General features: G+C 46.4%; 1 protein-coding gene across 5 annotated transcripts in view; it reads right to left on the bottom strand.

Moving 5' to 3' along the window:
• filip1 (filamin A interacting protein 1) overlaps positions 1–13503 on the bottom strand; it is a 133475-nt gene that overhangs the window by 113201 nt on the left and 6771 nt on the right. Inside the window, exon 1 of one of the 5 annotated variants that reach the window (XM_033025681.1) lies at positions 3948–4055. The exons of the other annotated variants lie outside the window; for them this stretch is intronic. The gene's annotated coding sequence lies outside the window, so the exon portion shown is untranslated. Of the gene's footprint in view, positions 1–3947; positions 4056–13503 lie in introns of those variants that run through there. 5 annotated transcript variants of the gene reach the window in all.

The raw sequence follows: 13503 nt of genomic DNA, 5'->3' as shown, positions 1-13503 counted from the left end.
GGTGGTGAGTGCCTTGAACGCACTGCCAAGGGTGATGGTGGAGACAGGTATAATAGTGGCATTTAAGAGGCTTTTAGAAAGTCATATGGATATGCAGGGAATGGAGCGATATGGATCATATTCAAGCAGATGAGACTAGTTCATCTTGGCATCATGTTCGGCACGGACGTTGTGGGCTTAAAGAACTTTAGTTTAGTTTGGAGATACAGCGCAGAAACAGGCCCTTCGACCCACCGAGTCCATACTGGCCAGTGATCCCCGTACACTAGCAATATCCTGCACACTAGGGATAATTTACAATTCTTACGTTAGCCAATTAACCTACAAACCTGTACGTCTTTGAAATGTCTGACAAAACAGGAGCTCCCGGAGAAAACGCACATGGTCATGGGGAGAATGTACAAACTCCGTACAGACAGCACCTGTAGTCATGGTTCGAACCCGGATCTCTAGCGCTGTAAAGGCAGCAACTCTACCGCTGCACCACCATGCTGCTGGGACTGTTGCTGTACTATACATATCGACAGTATGTTCTATGTTTCTAGGAACTGGAAATCAATTTGCCCTCGAGAAGTAAGTGGTGAGCCACCTTAATGAAACACTGAAGTCCACTTAGTGAAGGTCTTCCCATAGTGCTGAAGAGGTAGGGGTTCCAGGAGTTGGACCTGGTGTCACTGAAGGACCAGTGAGATATTTCCAACTCAGAATGGTGTGAGGCTTTAAGGCCTGCCTTAACGATTTCAAGTACCAAGAATCCAAACCATTCTAAGGTTGTAGAAATCACAGGTATGGGGCGTGCAAGTTAAATGCATTTTGTAGCTGCTGCCCAGTTTGCTGGTGGTTAAGTGAGTGACGACCAGTGATCCCTGAACAATAACACTACCCTACACACATTAGGGACAATTTATAATGTTATCAAGTCAATTAGCCTACAAACCCGTATGTCTTTGGAGTGTGGGAGGAAACCGCAGCATCTGGAGAAAACACATGTGGTCACAAGCAGAACAGCACCAGTCAGGATTGAACCCTGGTCTCTGGCGCTGCCGCTGCGACACCGAGCCACCTACTTTGTGTTTTGCTGTTTTAGCAATTTCTACGAGTTGAAGCAACTGGAAAACTCTAAGAATACCAAGACATTTTTATTCAAATCACAATATTCTCCAGTGAGGTCAGGTGAGGAGAATTCCATTCCTGATGATGGCAGTTCAGAACAACTTCTAAGTGCTGGGGTCCCATCTGAGCAAGTGTAGAACAGCCACCTTCTGACATGCCTGACCAAAAGTCTCAACTCACTGGTACACACATGGGAAATGCCAGCGCAGAATTGGAGAACACAGTTTGAGAGCTTTGTTGTTCCAACTGTTACACGGGTAGTTTTGCCCACTGAAGCTGCTGCATGTTCGATGTGGCACAGATTCAGCAACTCTATGCAGTTCAATGAAGAGGATCGGTCCTTGGTGAAGATGCAGGTTGCTAGTCATGCGAGTGTTTTAAAACACATTGAGTTAACGTAAATGCAATTCTTTATTTAAGAAGAGGTGGGATTGAGTTGACAAGTAGGTTGAGGAGCTAATCACCCACAAACCTATGGTGTTTGTGAATTGGAAGTTCTACCTTTTATCAAGTGAAAAGAAACGACTAGACAGTCACCAGAAGGCAAAGGTCCAATGAAACCCAGCGACCTACAGAACAGGTTGTGGCTGGAGAGAGAGCAGGAGGCTCCAAAACACATCAAGGCCATGACTCATGTGGGTTTTCCCTGCTGTAAATGTTATCTATGGCCCCAAACACCAAAGCCTCCTCCAACTGAGAACCAAGAACTGTTGTGAACTCATCATGGAGAGGGAGGAAGACAATTTGAAGACCTCCTCAACCATGTCTCAGTCCTTGCCTTGAACATCTTTGACTAAGTCCTACAACGTTATTCAGGATAGCCCCGTCGCTAAGAGAGAGTTAGATTTAGCTCTTAGGGCTAAGGGAATCAAGGGATATGGGGGAAAAGCCAGAACAGGGTACTGATTTTGGATGATCAGCCATGATCATATTGAATGGTGGTGCTGGCTCAAAATGGCCGAATGGCCTCTCCTGCACGTATTTTCTATGTTTCTGTGTTTCTATTCATGGCCGAAACAAAACTGAAAAGGGTAACATACCAAGTCAAAAAATAACAAGGGCTTGGGCGCAGGCAGTTAACCTGATAAAGGTCTTACACCCAATGGTGATGAACTTCATTTGCCAGTCCACAACATCATCATTTACATCAGGAAAGAGAAGGACATTCTAATGGACCACAGGGATGCCATGATCATTCAGGAAAGAAGATTACGTTGGGGTCCCCCTGCTGTTAGCACAGGGAAAGCCATTGCTTTATTTTCTTCTCAACCACCACCAGCCAAGGTGTGTTCCCTGTATCTCAGAGTGGATTCTGAACATCTTGAGGTCGACCAGTGGACATGATCTACACTACATGACGGACAACTAAAAGAAATACAGGGAGCAGCATCAGCCACATGATGTGGGCTTCCTCAACTTCACTGAAGCTGTCGCTCAATGAATCAAGAGTGTTTTATAGTCATACTAGACCAAGTTTAGAGAAGGTAGAGAGGGAGGGGTGGTAGAGAGGGAGGGATGGTAGAGAGAGAGGGGTGGTAGAGTGCAGGGCCAGATTTAGACGAAGAGAGGCCCTAGGCTATTCCACTTGTGAGGCCCCTCCCAATCCCCCACCCCCACGACGAGAGGAAGATGGAAGAGTCCACCAGATTGACACCGATGTGCAGCCGAGCGTGGCCAATGAGATAAGGGCTGGAAAGCTGCGCTTTTTATTTATTGCCAGTGCTAGTGTCGAGTTATCGGCTTAAAACACTATTATTCTGAAACGGAGGGCAAGGAAAATTACTGAAGTGTTGTTTAGAGACTACAGTGCGTTGTGACAGCATATGTAAGAAAGGCCTATGACAGTGTCAAAAATATTACACACCTGGCCCTTACGAAGCTTTTCAAAACGGGGGTGGCATGGCAGGATTACAAAAATTTTATGTGAAATAAGTGCATGCAGCGCATATCACAAGCGCGAAGCTCAAAGACCCTTGCGGCCAGGGGCCAGGGTCCAGGGCCCGCTTAAGGGCCCCGGAAGCTGTGGAGCTTTAGATGCTCTCTGGTGCATTCTGAGCCTTATTTTGGAGCATTTCTGCACCAAATTTAAGACCAATATTTCAGAAATAATTTTGGTTGAGTCAAGAATAACGAGTGGTTGGAATGGGATGATTGGAGTCATTGTTGTATACATTTTTTTTAATCAAGAATTGGAGCTGTCCTTGTTTAATAATCAAGTGGTACTGTAAAATGTTATGTAAAATGTTATAAAGGAGCATGCAAACACTGCAAATAAAATACTGTACGTTTTTGCAGTAAATAAAACATTTTTTAAGAAAATGTTTTGTGTGTTGATTTGATTGCCTGTTACTGTTCGACTGTGTTAGTGTGTAGACATTAGAAATATGATGCAAAATGAAAGTTGCAAACTATGGAACACATATTTTTCAGTATTGTTATCAAGGAAAAGAAAGCAGTTCCAATTGTTTGATATTATTCATATGGAGGAGAAAATATAATTGCTCTAAAACCTACCTTAATTTTGCAATATCACTAAAGATAATCCCCTTTCCCTCTCCCCCTCCTCCTTCCCCCTCCCTCTACCTCTCTCTCTCCCTCTCCCTCTCTCCCTCTCCCCCTCTCTCTCTCTCTCACTCTCTCTCTCTCTCTCTCTCTATCCCTCTACCTCTCCCCTCCCTCTCTCCTCCCCTCTGTCTCAACGCCCCCTCTCTCTCCTTCCCTCCCCCTCTCTCTCCCTCCCATGCAGCGAGGCTCCAACTCCGCGCCGCAGACACCGCAGCACCCCCCGGCCCGGAGAAACAGGCATTCCCGCAACGCAATATTCCACTACTTACCTGGAGTAGACACTTAGGATCTTTGGTAGACACGAGGCATCGAGGTGATTGTGTGGAGTGCAAATGGAGATCTGAACCCGCCCGAGCCCAATGCGCACACGTGGAGAGACAGTGTCATTTTGCGTCGCTACTGCGTCACCGGCTTCCCCCAACTGCGCAGGCGCGGATGGTCACAATTTTTTCCCCCTAAACTTCCAGCGGGCTGGAACCAGAATTTCGGGTAATTTCCGTCAAAGTGGAAACGCTGATAGCGCTCCAATTTCTTTTTCTCTGGATTTTTTTTACTCTGGGAAAAAACGCCTTGCCGGAGGCCCCCTAGATTTTGAGGCCCTGGGCTTCAGCCTATGAAGCCTATAGGTTAATCCAGCCCTGCATAGGCCCCCATAGATCTCGAGGCCCTGGTAGAGTGGGAGGGGTGGTAGAGAGGGAGAGGGAGAGGGAGAGGGAGGGGAGGGTAGAGAGGGAGAGGGGCAGAGGGAGGGGGGTAAAGAGAGAGAGAGAGGGCGAGGAAAGAAGAGGGGTAGAGAGGGAGGGGGGTAAAGAGGGTGGGAGTGAGGGTAGATAGGGAGGGTGTAGAGAGGCGGAGAGTGGGTAGAGAGGGAGGGAGCGAGAGGGGGAGTCTAGACGTGACAACTACCATCCTTACCCCCTCCTCTCCCTCAATCCCCCCACTCTCCATCCTGACCTCCCCAGTGGCCCCATCGTCGCGAGGCCTCACCGCTGTGGTCTCAATGTCTCCTTCGCCGCGGTCTCGATGCCTCCTTGACGGCAGCGTAAAACCCCAGCAGGTAGAAGCCCGAGTCGGAAAAAGTGGAATGTTAATTTAAATGCAGCCCTCCCCCTGATGTCACTGAAAGCTGGTGGCTGCACATTCCTCCTTGGTGGCCGCCCACCACCCCTTTGTAATGTCACTCGAAGCGGGTTGAAGAAGGTTTGCTATTTAAAAACTTTTTTTTAGCTATTTATAAAACGCTATAATCTGTGAAATATAGCATGAAATGTGACGGGAAGCAGTTTACTTTGAAGACGGGGTTAATGTGATTAATAATCTGTGAAAAGTTCTGCTCTAGGGCGTGGCGTTTTGACGAAGGTAGAATAACACATACACACATACAAGATGAGACTTTTAATAAGTACTAGACCAACTGGGACCCATTGGGTCCCACACACGGGAGGCCTGGTCCCCCAACGCAATATTACACCACTCACTCACAGCCCCCATGGGAGGCAAGGAGAGATTTAGAGAGATACTAGACTAAGTGGGACCTGTTGGGTCCCAGCATCACACAGGAGGGCTGGTCACCAACGCAATATTCCACCTCTCCACCAATTCCAATACTGCTCGCCAGTGGGGGGGGGGGGCTGCCTGTTGCGCTAGTATGGGTGTTGCGGGCTGAAGGTACTGGTTTCCAGAGGGCTAGTATAGACATTGTGGGCCGTATGGATGCTTGGGCGAGGCAAACAATTGGGCTGCAGACACCCGACAACCAAAATTCATTTTGTGAACACATACCTGTCAAAAAGTCGAAGCAAACAATTGGGCTGCAGACACCCGACAACCAAAATTAATCTTGTGAACACAAACCTGTCAAAAAGTCAAGGCAAACAATTGGGCTGCAGACACCCGACAACCAAAATTCATTTTGTGAACACAAACTTGTTAATAAAGGCGAGGCAAACAATTGGGCTGTAGACACCCGACAACCAATATTCATTTTGTGAACACAAACTTGTTAATAAAGGCGAGGCAAACAATTGGGCTGCAGACACCCGACAACCAAAATTCATTTTGTGAACACAAACTTTTTAAAAAGGGCTGCAGCCACTTTACAGCCGCATCGAGGGGACTCACCGTGGAGTAGACGTGTGTTCAGTGTTATTCGCAGCTCAGAGAGCCGTGACCCTCTCGCTTCCTGGTCTGGCAGAGACTGAGTGAGGCACGACACCTCCTGGTTTTATAGTCCCTCCCCCTGCCGCCAGCGGGGGCAGCAGAGAGAATGGGGAATTTTGTAAAAACATTAATATCTCTCTCATTTTTCATCGACGGAAACAATCCTCCGCACTCATACGGCGGAGGGGGGCTCTGAGCGAGGTGGCCAAATATGACGGCCGTAGGTGGCGGCGTTCTCTCGGAAATCGCAGCACAGTTGGCCAAAAGCGGTCAAGATCAGATATTTAGTAATATAGATAGATGAAGTGGGACCCGTTAGGCCCCATCCCCCAATGTGGAGAGAGGGGGGGGGGGCGTGGCATCTGCGCTCACCCCAGAGACAGGCACCCCCCGGAGTCAATCACCCCCCCACAAGGAAAATTATGGAATTTATGGAGGCAATCATATTTATGGAGGCGGGTCAGGGGGGAGGGGTTGGGGAGGGGGTGGTGGGGGGTGCGGAAGGGGGGGGGGGCAGGGGTCAAGAGTCAAGAGTGTTTTATTGTCATATATCCCAGATATGACAATGAAATTCTTGCTTGCTTGGCTGTAGGGAAGAAGCTGTTCCTGAACCTGGACGTTAGTTTTCAGGCTCCTGTACCTTCTTCCCGATGGCAATGGTGAAATTAGTGTGTGGCCAGGATGGTGTGGGTCTTTGATGATTTTGGCTGCCTTTTTGAGGCAGCCGGGGGGGAGGTTGTGTGAATAACCCAGGGATGGGGGGGGGGGGGAGTGTGAATAACCTGGGGGGGGGGGTTGTGGCGGGGGGTGTGTGAATAACCCGCGGGGGGGGAACGTGAATAACCCGGTGGGGGGGGGGGGGGGGGGGGGGGGGGGGGGGGCGGGGGGGGCGTGGAGGAGTGTGCCATAGGGCCTGTTTCCTCACTGTACCTCTAAAGTCCATAGTTTGTTTTGCAGGGAATGGAGGAATTGGATTATGTGCAGGCAAATAAGACTTGAACTTGGCGTCAAGATCGGCACAGACGTTGAGGATCGAAGAGCCTGTTCCGGTGCTGAAGATGGACACAAAGTGCTGCAGTAATTCATCGGGTCAGGCAGCATCACTGGAGAAAATGGATGAGTGATGTTTCGGGTTGGAACCCCTCATCAGACTGTTCAAATGCCTTCAGACTGTTCGTGTGCTGTTTTGTTGATTGTTGTATGTATAGTGCAGACCAAGCAGCATGGCGCAGCAGATCCAGCTATATATCAAGCCTTCCAAAGTACCACTTACACACAACGTTGGTCTCAAAGGAAGCCAGTACTAAACCTGACAGCTGGAGCTTTCAGCTGAGGATCAGGGAGGCAGCAGCTGCAGGCTTCTGTCATAACACTGCACATGAAGCCACAGGCACTCGTGTAATGTCAGCCAATATTTTTATTTCGTGTTGCTAGCAAACACAACCACTTTCCTACATGAAGGAGCTTTTATTTTAAGCAGCATGAATGCACTTGTAATTCACAGTTCTTGTATAGCACATTAATAATAGGACAATCTGAAGATAAGTCATAGTCATTTATTCATAGAATCATACAGTATGAAAACAAGCCCTTTGGTCCAAATTGCCCAGGCCGACACTAGTCCCACCTACCTGCGTTTGGTCGATATCCTTCTCTACCTTTCCTATCCATGTGTCCAAATGTCATATAAATGTTGTGATAGCACCTCCTTAGTTTGGAGATACAATGCGGAAACAGGCCCGTCGGCCCACGCTGACCAGCAGTCCCAGTACACTAGTCCTATCCTACACACCAGGGACATTTTTTTTTTACCAAGCCAATTCATCTCCAAACCTATACGTCTTTGGAATGTGGGAGGAAACTGGAGCACCTGGAGAAAACCCACAGGATCACGAAGAGAGCGTACAAACTCCGTACAGACAACATCCGTAGTCAGGATTGAACCCGGGCTCTGGCGCTGTAAGGCAGCAACTTTACCACTGCACCACCATGCCGCCACTAGCATCAATCCCTACAACTCTCCAAAACCTCTGCCCTCCCTTAATTCTGGCTTCCTGTCTGAACCAACAGTCAAACCCCTGAGTTGTGCATTGACTCTGTCCCCGTCCTTGCTTCACATCGCACGTCCCCAGTTCAGAAATATCTCACTTGGATCAAGCTTCTGGGTACTTGCTCCAACGTCTTCTGTGTCAGATGCTGCCGTGAAGTATCCAGAGATATTTTGCAGTTATATTATACAAGCTGCTATTATCAAGCTAGGGACCTTGCCTGTGAGTGCTGCGTGTTCCCATCTCATTCTCCTTACCTCTCATCTTACAAAACAGCCGTCCTACGTTCCTTGGAGTCTGCTCCACACATTCCCATCTCTTCAGTCACACACACTGCACCTCCAACAATCTTTATTACACCAACCCTCAGTCTCCCCTGAACTGCAGGCAATTGACCAATACTTTGCATAAGCACAAAATGTCCCTACATTACCAAAGCCAGGACATAGGCCTCTAAAGTCAAGATAAGACTCAATATTTTGAAGAATTTGATACTTGAAAGCTATGAGATGTCATTAGAAAAGTGGCGACTCTTTGTGTATTTTTTTCCCAGTTGTTATCAGGCAACTAAACCATCCTATAGACAACTAGCAAATGGTCCAGAGCTACTATCAACTTCGCTGGAGGCCCTCGGACTATCTTTAACCGGACTTTTACTGGACTTTATCTTGCACTAAATGTTATTCCCTTTATCATGTATCTGTGCACTGTGGATGGCTCGATTTTAATCACATACAGTATAGTCTTTCTGCTGATTGGTTAGCACGCAACAAAAGCTTTTCACTGCACCTCGACACATGTGACAATAAATTAAACTAAACTGAAATATTGCCTCAGAAGAAACTTACGGAATCGTTGCACTCTTTTACTTGTATATGATTGTGTTTATGTATGGTATGATTTTAGTGGAATAAATGCAAAAAATGTATTTCATTGTATCTAGTTGCATGTAACAATAAACTAACCACTACTACTATTACAAAAATCTCTTTGTTTTCCACAATTTATTAAACCATAGAATATAGAACGGCACAACACAGGAACAGCCCACAATGTCTATGCCGAACATGATGCCAATCTATCTTTTCAACCAAAAGGTACTACAACACATTAGACTGCACTGGATTCAACAAAAGAAAAGCCAGACTCACCATCCATCATCCAGCAAGAAATGTTCACCAATCGAGTTGGGTCAGAATGGAAACCCCCACAATTCAATGTTCATGTAAACAGATCGTTACAGCTTCAAGGCAAATTCAAGTTGATAATCCACAAATATTTCCAAGCAAATTTCCACACTGCTTCCATGTTACGTACTTTGCAATATGTTTTAATGTGCACATAACACACTACAAAAATATTTAAAACCAAGGCAACACCAGTTGTACAAGACGTTGCTGAGGCCACACATGGAATTTTGTGTTCAGTTTTTGTCACCCTGCTGCAGAAAAGATGCCATTTCACTGGCAAGAGTGCAGAGACGATTTACGGGGATGTTGCTAGGACTCAAGTGCTTGAGCAAAAGGGAGAAGTTTGGCAGGCTGGGACTTTATTCCTTGGAGTGTGATAAACTGAGGGGTGATCTTATAGAGATGTATAAATTCATGAGGGGAATCCAGGGCTAGAGTACATAGGTTCAAGGTGAAAGGGAAAAGGTTTAATAGGAATCTGAGGGGTGGTGGGTGTATGGAACAAGCTGCTAGAGGAGGTAGTCGAGGCTGGGACTATCCCAACGTTTAAGAAACAGTTCGACAGCTACATGGATAGGACAGGTTTGGAGGGATGTGGACCAAGAGCAGGCAGGGGGACTAGTGTTGCTGGGACATGTTGGCCGGTGTGGGCAAGTTGGGCCAAAGGGCCCGTTTCCACACTCTATGGCTCTCTATGACTATGATAGGATGAATGCACCTGTCTTTTCCCAAGGTAGGGAGGGGGAAGATTTAATTGGAAACTAAGAGACGGCCTTTTCACACAGAGAGCAAGACGTAAATGGAACGCAATGCCAGTTGAGTGCAATATCAACATTTAAAAGACATTTGGACAGGCACATGGTTTCCTATCCAAATATGGACAAATGGGAAGATAGACACAAAGTTCTGGATTAACTTAGCGGGCCAGGCAACATCTCTGAAGAAAAAAGGATGGGCAACGTTTTGGGTTTCTTCAGAGACGCTGCCTGACCCGCTGTGCTACTCCAGAACCTTGCGTCTATCCTTGGTGTAAAGCAGCATCAGCAGTTCCTTTCAACACATGGACAAAATGGTCGAGTTTCGATAGGGCAACTTTGTCAGCATGGATGAGTTGGGCTGAAGGGCCTCTCTCCGTGCTATACAATGTTAATGCCTCTTTCCAAGTGCTCACTCAACTGCGCCATTACCCCACAGCCATTGCCCATTTAGTTTAAGGAGCACGTAAGAAAAAGTTATGCTGATCTATTAAAAATCAAAATAGCACAGATTGATTGAGTAATGTGCCTCAGCAATTGTCCAGCTCACATTTTGTTTCATGAATCATGGACAAAAGTATCAACGATCACAATGCACAGGCTTTCTTTACAGTTCCCCTTTCCACTCTGCAAGCTAGATACCAGAACTTCACTATCTCCACTAAGTAATGGCAGCGCTGCCCAGAATAATGAGATGAAAGCAAGGGCAAGAAGTATTTGGCAATGCATGTAAGGGTTGCGTAGGATGCAGATTATTCTCGAGAAACTTCGGGACAAATTAGGAAGATTGGCAATTACTTCCCTGTTCTGCAAAGCATTTAACTTCGTCATCAAAACGTTTCAAAACATTATTTAAAAACATGACCTAATGGCTTCTGGCAATGAGAAACATATTTTCAGCGTACTTGAACACGATGTTTAAATGGAAATCAGCATGATAACATGTCTATATGTTTGCCAATGCATGGGCTAACTTAATCAGAGCAGTCACAATCTCTCTCCTTACTTTCACTGAAATACATCAACCTTTTGGGTGGCACAGTGCACAGCTGATTGAACTGCTGCCTCACAGAGCCAGACACCCGGGTTTGATCTTGACTTTGGGTGCTGTCCGTGCGGTGATTGTATATCCGCCCTGTGACCGCATGGGTTTTCTCCGGGTGCTCGGGTTTCCTCCCACATTCCAAAGACGTGCAGGTTTGTATGTTAATTGGCTTCTACAAATTGCCCCTATTGTGTGGGATATGAAAATGGGATAACATAGTATGCAGGATGATCACTGGTGGGCATGGACTCTGCGGGCAGAAGGGCCTGTTTCCATGCTGTACCTCTCAGCTAAACTTTACGCACCGGTGGTGGGAATTATCGTGGAGGAGGTCTGAAGAAGGGTCCCGACCCGAATCGTCATCTATCCATTTTCTCCAGAGATGCTGCCTGACCTGCTGAATTATTCTACCACTTTGTGTCTATTTTTTTGTAAACTAGCGTCTGCAGTTCCTTGGACGATGTTTTGTTGTCTATTCTCACAGTTTGCGGCTCCATGGACCGTGGGCCTATGGAGGCAGTAGACAAATTGCAGTGGATCATGGATGTATGGGTGGCTGCAGCTCCAGAAGCAGCAAACTTTTGTTCTCCACTTACTACCTCACAATCTCAGTCGCTATCTCCAGCCGTCCTTCCCCCACATGACAAATTATCTGCAAACCACCCTTCTTACTTCTCACGTCACCTTTGAATATTTCTCTCTCTCCATAAATATATGCCCTTGAGTTGTAACCACAATGGGAAACAGACTGTGACCTCCATCATATCTATGCCCGTTATGATTTTACAAACGCGGAAGGGAAACCACTCTCAGCCTATCCAGACTCTCTTAGAGCATAGAACAGTACAACACAGGAGCAGGCCCTTCAGCCCACAATGGTTGTGCTGAACATGATGCCATGAACTACGCTGAACTCACTGTCAACTGCTAAAATACCTGCCCCGCACATTTCCTTTACACTTTACTCTTCTACCCTTAAAGCTTTGGATAGGGAGCCTTCGTCAGACTCGAGACCCTTCTTCTTACTCACTTCAGACTTCTTCAGTCTGGAGAAAGGTCTAGGCCCAATGCGTCACCTATCAGTGTGGGAAAGAACTGCAGATGCTGGTTTAAATCGAAGGTAGACACAAAATGCTGGAGTCTCAACGGGACAGGCAGCATCTCTGGAAAGAAGGGTAATGTTTCGGGTCGAGACCCTTCATCAGATTGAAGAAGTCTGAAGTGAGTCAGAAGAAGGGTCTCGAGTCTGAAGAAGGCTCTCGACTCGAAACGTCACCTATCAGTGTTCTCTTGACTGCTCAACCGTGGCTAACGAAGGAAATCAATGATAGTGTTAAATTCAAGGAAGAGGCATATAAATTGGCCAGAGGAAGCAGCAAACTGGAGGACTGGAAGAAATTTAGAACTCAACAGAGGAGGACAAAGGGGTTATTAAAAGGGGGGGGGAAAGAGCGTGAAAGAAAGCTTGCGGGGAATATAAAAACGGACTCTAAAAGCTTCTTTAGATATGTAAAAAGGAAAAGATTAGCAAAGACAAATGTAGGTCCCTTACAATCAGAGACAGGTGAATTTATAATGGGTCCTTTTCAAAATGGCAGGCAGTGACTAGTGGGGTGCCGCAAGGCTCGGTGCTGGGACCCCAGTTACTTACAATGTATATTAACGATTTACACAAGGGAATTAAATGTGACATCTCCAAGTGAGCGGATGATACAAAGTTGGGAGGCAGTGTGAGCTGCGATGAGGATGCTATGAGGTTGCAGGGTGACGGATAGATTGGTTGAGTGGGTAGATGCATGGCAGATCCAGTATAATGTGGATAAATGTGAGGTTATCCACTTTGGTGGCAAGAACAGATTATTATCTGAATGGTGTCAGATTAGGAAAAGGGGAGGTGCAATGTGACCTGGGTGTGCTTGTACATCAGTCACTGAAAGTAAGCATGCAGGTACAGCAAGCAGTGAAGAAAGGAAACGGCATGCTGGCCTTCATTGCAATGTGCAATTTTGGAAGAACATTCTTCCTATTGAGGGAGTGCAGTGTAGGTACACAACGTTAATTTCCTGGAAGGCGGGTCTGACATATGATGAAAGAATGGGTAGACTGGGCTTGTATTCACTGGAGTTTAGAATGATGAGAGGGGATCTTATAGAAACATATAAAATTCTTAAATGTAAGAATAAGGGTAAGCCATTTAGGGCTGAGATGAGGAAAAACTTCTTCACCCAGAGAGTTGTGAATCTGTGGAATTCTCTGCCACAGAAGGCAGTGGCGGCCATATCACTGGATGTTTTCAAGAGAGTGTTAGATTTACCTCTTAGGGCTAAAGGAATCATGGGATATGGGGAAAAAGCAGGCACGGAGTACTGATGTTAGATGATCAGCCATGATCATATTGAATGACGGTGCTGGCTCAAAGGGCCGAATGGCCTACTCCTGCACCTATTTTTCTACGTTTTTATGTTTCTTGAGATGCTGCTTTGACCCACTGAGTTACTCCAGCACTTTGTGTCTTCCTTACTGAATTTCAAACTGCTTTCAATCCTCAGATTTTACTACTTTTTTGACTACTTACCTTTAAATTTATTTCCTTTAACTTATTTTGCTATAAATCTTTGGGTCATGTT

This window comes from Amblyraja radiata, chromosome 8 (assembly GCF_010909765.2).
Source record: "Amblyraja radiata isolate CabotCenter1 chromosome 8, sAmbRad1.1.pri, whole genome shotgun sequence".
Taxonomy (NCBI): Eukaryota; Metazoa; Chordata; class Chondrichthyes; order Rajiformes; family Rajidae; genus Amblyraja; species Amblyraja radiata.
Note: the sequence above shows the minus strand (reverse complement) of the source record. Positions and strands in the feature narration are given on the sequence as shown.